Below are 6923 nucleotides of genomic sequence, written 5' to 3' on the forward strand. Positions count from 1 at the left end.
TAATAGTCTTATACATATTGTTTTCCATGCTGTTTTTTTTTATGGGGTGGGGGGAGGTGGGAACAAAATGTATCTAAAAGGTCCATGCATTCTCAGTTTTTATTATTGGAAAGAGGTAGAATCCTAAAGAGTTGGGTCCTGGTAGGAGTTCTTCTAGTCATTTAGTGACATACACTTGAAGAAGATAGTAGGAACTAAAATCCTTTCTCTTTCTTGTACTCCTGTGCCAAATGAGTGATGATTTTGCACACCATATTCTCAGAATAAGTACACAGAAATAATAGCAAACCTTCATATACTAGAACTACGAAAACTGTGAAACCATATAACCCTTTTTTCATTCTTAAGGTGGAGATCTCAGGCATATTCTGTCATTATAATGGAAATTTAACTAATATAGTTGCCCTTATGTTTAATAATTTATCATAGACTTTAGGGCCATTCAGTGATGGCTTCTATTTGATATCAAGGTGGATTCAGTAATGGTGATCCATTGGAAAATAAAGAAATACATGTGGTTTTAGAATTTAATAATGTCAGACATGTTTATGCAATTATGCAATTAAGTTATTAGATAATTTATTACTAAAGACGTGAAGTTAGCATGAGGGGAGACAGCAGCTGTGAGGAGGGTTGCCTGTGTAAGCCGGTTTTAACCAAATGCATCACAAGGTATAGATTAGACAGGGTGAAAAGTTCTGGAACCCTAAGCAGGATACGAGGACCTGCAAGGTGCAGAAGGGGAGTCGTTTTCAGTATTTCTTGAGAGATACCAATAGCTTGCAAATGGAGGAAAGTCATGATCATATCTGCCTGTCATAATGTAGAAGTGAAGGGGAGGTCTGAAGATGACTGGAAAACAGCATGAAGCAATATGTTATCTCTTTATATGAGCATTTATTACAAGGTATGATAGATCAGGAGAGACTGTGATAAAGGAAAGCCTCAGGGGCCCTGGAGGGATGACTCAGAGGTTAAGACTAGCAGAGGCCACTGGTTTGGTTCCAAGGATTCACATGGCTGCTCATTGCTGCATACAATCCCAATTTCAGGGTATTCAACACACTCTCTGGCCTCTAAGGCTCCTGCATGAGTATGGACTGTGTATATTCATGTGGACTCACAACATATACATAAATAAAAATAAATGGATAAATATTTATAGCAAGCACTCAGCACTTAAACACAGAGGAGAAAAGTGATGATTGTCGGCATGGCTTTCTCTGTTCCCTGACTTCATCTTCTAGCACTTCCCCTGACACACGCATGCTCCATTGTCTGTTACCTACTGGCCATGGTGTGTGTGTGTGTGCAAACAGTTTACAACCATTAACACACTAGCTGCTCAATCATTACATCATTGATTTGTTGTGGTTGGTACATAGAGTTAAGAATAAGGCATAGGGCCATGCATGAGTCTTTTTATTTTTTCTTGTCTCTGTGTGAAGTTAATTGAACCATGTAGAATTTCAGCTCTCTACTTGGCCTTAGAAAACCCTTTTTATCATCTCAGCAGGAAACTCATTTTAAGCTTTTTAAACGTACTTCCACGGTTTTGATGTGATTATCATTATCCTAATCATTATTATTATCCCTCATTAGGTTTCTGGAGTACAAGGGCATACCCCCTAAAGACAGGAAGTTTTAAAATAACTTTCACTGCTTTTTTGGTTCAACAATTATAACAGATAATAAACCTCAGGGGTCTGAGTGTTGTCTAGGTTAAAATGCTCAGGTGCTTTGCTTAACAGTTGCCTTATTATATGAATATGTGTTGATGGCCTTAAGCCCCCGTGATGAGCTAGCTGTTTGGAAATATGTGTTTATATTATTGAACATGTTATGAAAGAGTAGATACCTGTCAACTTAAAGCCTTGTTCTACATTACTCAACTATTTTATTGTACAAGAATCAGATATTTAAACAACTTCATCCACCAGATACAGGAAAATGAGGAAAATATACCATCCTTTTAAACCTCTTCACCTTAAGAGCTCTCTTTGCCAATCTAGACTGCATGTTGCCACAAACATAATTTCTTTGAAGCATAATTGTGTGCATGTGTCCTCCAGTAGTCCAAGAAATTCTAATAGTCCCATTCAGCCAATAGAAGAATCCCAAATTTTCTCAGTTAAGGGGCTACATGGCAGGTCTCTGTCGGGAATTACCTTAGGTGTGAATCTAGCAGTAGATATGTGTGATTCATAAGAGTGTGTGAATGCTAACCATTAGCAACCATAAAACGCTGTGTAGTGTTATGAATGTTTCAAATAGAACCATGTTACCTAAAGACACAGACACAGATCAACGAAGAGGGAAAATTGAGTTGAATCTGAAAGCTGTCAAGAAAAGAATAAGACAAAAAACATTCTGAAGTAAGAAATGCCAAAGACCTTTTTGTGGAATAACCTTTCTAAAACCAGGAAAGCAGATAGAGTAATCTTGTTTAAGACTATCCTCCCAGGCCGGGCGTGGTGGCGCACGCCTTTAATCCCAGCACTTGGGAGGCAGAGGCAGGTGGATTTCTGAGTTCGAGGCCAGCCTGGTCTACAAAGTGAGTTCCAGGACAGCCAGGGCTATACAGAGAAACCCTGTCTCGAAAAAAATCAAAAAAAAAAAAAAAAAAAAGACTATCCTCCCAGAGTTCAATTCTCTCTCTGCAGAAAATATGAGCCCCAAATTGTAAAGTACCCTTCATTTCTCAGGTATGCTGTACATTTAGTTTGTTCATGAGCATCTTCCCTTATGGTACCTAAGCAGTGATCTTGGCCTCTACACGGAGAAGCCCCCCTCCTTTCTTCAGAGTCCAACATAACATGAAACCCCTCATGTGGCTGTGGAGGCTGAACTTAATTATCTTGGTGGGCCTGAGAGAATGTAGGAGTGCTTGTGAGTTTGGCAGAGGCCTTCACTTGCTTTCGGGAATGCTGTCTCAGTGGAAAAATAGCAGAGGGCCAGACATTTGTGTGTTTTTTCCAATGGCAAGGATGCCATAACCCTCATGAGAATGTTGAGGCAGTAGAACACACCAATGGGGATGGAAACTTGGAAAACATTTATTCATAAAGTATGGAAGCATCAGACTTATCACTGTAAATAGAAAAAGTACAAAATCCCTCTATTGTCATGGCTTTACAGAAAATATCAATGATAAGCTTTACTTTTAACAGACTGGTTTAATAAAATTTTAATGTTATTATGCTGCTTATCATGTTTTAATCTTGTGTAGTTTTAGTACATAAACTGCGTTTCTCCAACTTTATTTTGAAATAATTAAATAATGGATGTTGTGTTGTAAAATTTTCTGGATATGCATATAAAGTGTTGATCAGTGATAGTTTACCTAGTCATCTAGAGTGGCATTGCAAGGATCACAGAAATTGGTGTTTAAGTTTTATTTTAAGACATTCTTTTTCTATTTTCTAACATGATCATAAATATATCTATGGAGCCTTGACTGATTTAATAAGTACCAACAGTTTACTATGTGTCAAAACCTGTAATGTTCCCTGGAGGCACAAAATCATGATAGTGAGCTTCTATATTTACTTTTATAAATAGCGAAGGCTTTCACTGTAAGAATAAATATTTATTCTTCATTATAACCCTTCATTTATGTTATCTATTTATTCATTCATTGGTAGGAGATGATAAAGTTAATGTTATGGCTGTTAAGTTTTAGTGCAAAGCAGAAGGAGAAAATTTATTCAACATGGCCACATTGGGAAAAGAGAAAAAAGAAATTAATGAATCCACCAAGTCCATCTTCAGGATTCCTGGAGAGAGAGATTAAACTTTAAATAGAGAGTTAATGATATGTATATCTAAGAGGTCTCAGTCGGGGTGTGACCCCATCCACTACTGGTCCATAATTATCTGGGCTTCAGTCTTATCCTGTAAAACGGTCTGAGCATTTGTTAAAATTGTGCAGAATCTCTTTCTGGGAGACAATTCCCCCATTTGATTGATTTCCTTTTTATTTTCCCACTATAGGATTTCTGGAGTAATTCCCATTTCTTTGTAGTCCCCTATTTTAGTAGTCTCATGATCAGATTGAGAGGTACATGTGTCACTTTTGGACACTAATCCTAGATCTACTTTATTGTCCACTTTTTAAAAAAAATAATTTTATTAGTTATTTTACTTATTTACCTTTCAAATGTTATCCCTTTTCCTGGTTTCCTCCCTGAAAACCCCCATCACACCCCTCTCCCCCCTGCTTCTATGAAGGTGCTCCCTCACCTACCCACCCACCCACTCCTGCCTCACCACCCTAGCATTTCCCTATGCTGGTGCATCAAGCATTCACAGGACCAAGAATCTCCCCTCCCAATGATGCCAGATAAGGCCATCCTCTGCTACATATGCAGGTGCAGCCATGGGTCTCTCCATGTGTACTGTTTGGTTGGTAGTTTAGTTTCTAGGAGCTCTGGGGATCTGGTTGGTTGATACTGTTGTTCTTCCTATGGGATTGTAAACCCCTTCAGATCCTTTAGTCCTCCTAACTCCTCCATTGGGGTCCCTGTGCTGTGCTCACTCCAATGGTTGGCTGTGAACATCTGCAGCTGTATCAGTACGGCCCTGGCAGAGCCTCTCAGGAGACATCCATACCAGGCTCCTGTCAGCAAGCACTTCTTTGCATCAGCAATAGCGACTGGGACTGAGTTTGGTGGCTGAATATGGGATGGATTCCCAGGTGGGGCAGTCTCTGGATGGCCTTTCCTTAAATCTCTGCTCCACTCTTTGTCCATGTATTTCCTTTAGACAGGAGCAATTCTGGGTTAAAATTTTGAGAGGGATGGATAGCCCCATTCTTCAAACAGGAGCCGTGCCTAACCTCTGGATATGGTCTCTACAGGTTCTCCTTCCCTTTTGGGGAGTATTTCAGCTAATGTCATCCCCATTGATTCCTGGGAGCCTCTTGCTTTCCTGGCTTTATTTTAATGTTTAAAGGACAATATGTCTCTCTGAAACAAACATATATAAAATAGATATATGTAGCAACTAAGATTAGAAGGCATTTACTACCAGATATCCAAGCAAAACAAAACAAAACAAAAAACATTTTTATAATCTCTTGGCATTTTTCTTCCTCTTGAAATGGCAAACCATAAGAAACCATACCTTGTTTGGTTTTACACAGGGCATTATTATAAAGTCTAGAGTGGTCTGCAGCTTTTAATTGTCCTGGTTCAGCTTAATACGTTCTGGTGTTATAAGCAAGCACTATCATGGCCAGTGTGCCTATATTTCATTTGTTATAAACTTCCCCTTTTGCTTATATTCTAGTCATAAACAATCATACATAAGCCCAAATGGTAGGTAAAGGTCCTAGAGAAAATTTCAGCTTTAGAGTTGGCTCTTCGATAAATCCTTGTTATTGATGGCCAAGAGAAGAGGGCAGAAGTGAAGTCCTGAGAGGGAACTTGAATCCATTCTCATGACCACTGACAGTCGTATCCAGCTTGCCTGAGTAAAGGGAAATTTCTTCTGTGCATTGACAAGTCTGAAAATACAGAAAGTGGTGAATCATTTGCATAATTCGCATACCATTACTGGCTCCGGAAAATATATGATAGCAAATCATGGCTTTCTTATAATGTTTATTTATATAGGTTAATTTCTATCATTATATAACTTCCTAGACAACTGGGTATATTGTTCACTTTATTGGTAGTAATATCATGTGTTTGTGATAACACCACCAGAAACTGAAAAGAACCAAAACCTACAATAACTTCGAATGCTTACTGATTTTCTTCCTCCCTCCCTCCCTCCCCCTCTCCCTTCCTTCCTTCCTTCCTTTATTTATTTTTCTTTTTTTCAACATCCAAAGCATTTTTTTTTATTAACAGTAAGATCCAGGGTTAGTTTTTGTAGCCTCTGCTGGCCCTTAGGCCTCTGGCATGCTCAAACTCTGGCCCTTGGAATGGACATAGGGTTTGGTATGGCTGTGTGGGGTTCCTGGGGCCTTGCCAAAATGTCGGTACACCTCTCGGCCCTTCTGAGGACCAGACAGGAGCACAGTGCCTCGGCTCTTGGTAGACTCCAGGGCCAGCTGGTCAAAGGCAAGGATCTTACCCCTAGCCTTGAGGATGCAACTTCGGGTCCGACTGCTCACCTGCAGTGCACACACCTTCAGCTTGTGTACTTCCAGAATCCGCACATCATCTGTGACCATCCCCACAACCACAGCAGTCTTGTTCTCCCAGCCAAGAAGCTTCATCTTTCGGATCATCAGGTACAGGGACAGAGGTGGCCGGTTAGTGCAGCTCATAAAAAACCTTTTCAGCACAGCCTGATTGAAGGTGGAGTTGGTCCATCTGGCCAAACACCTGTACAGCTTGACTAGAAGCCGCAGGTAGATGTCCTAGCTCTTCGGCTTCTTGCACCGAACCTTTTAGTCCTTGTTTCGGTGAATGTCAACACCCATGATGGTGCCTCCTGCTTGGCCAGGCCCAGAAAACGCTTACAGTTTTTCTATTGAATTAATTTTTTGAGAATTTTCTACATGTATATTGCGTTCATATTGTTTCTTTCCTTCCTCCCAGCTATTCCAGCACCTCCCCCATTCTCCTGATGCCCCTCAAGTTCATGACATCTCTTTGTTTAGTTACTTTTTTATATGTGTGTGCATATTAATGGATTGTTTGAGTCCATTTAGTCTTGGCTATACGCATATGTGTTTAAAGATGATCACTTCAGATTTAATAAACTATCATGGGGCTTGGGCCTATAGGAAATCGATTCTTCCTCTCAGAAACTATTAATTGCATTTTTTTCCCCTAGAGGTTGAAGATCTGTGAGATTTTCCTCATCCTTATTGGTTTGTCAGCTGGTGTTGTCATCATGTGTGTCCTGTTTAGGCAACCACATTTTCAAGATTTAATGGGTGGAGCTTTACTGTCATATAGGAAACAATA

General features: G+C 39.8%; 1 pseudogene; it reads right to left on the reverse strand.

Annotated features, from left to right (window-relative positions):
* Positions 1-5867: 5867 nt before the first annotated feature.
* On the reverse strand, positions 5868-6433 carry LOC110295401 (annotated as a pseudogene).
* Positions 6434-6923: the final 490 nt, after the last annotated feature.

Source organism: Mus caroli, chromosome 5 (assembly GCF_900094665.2).
Source record: "Mus caroli chromosome 5, CAROLI_EIJ_v1.1, whole genome shotgun sequence".
NCBI lineage: Eukaryota > Metazoa > Chordata > Mammalia > Rodentia > Muridae > Mus > Mus caroli.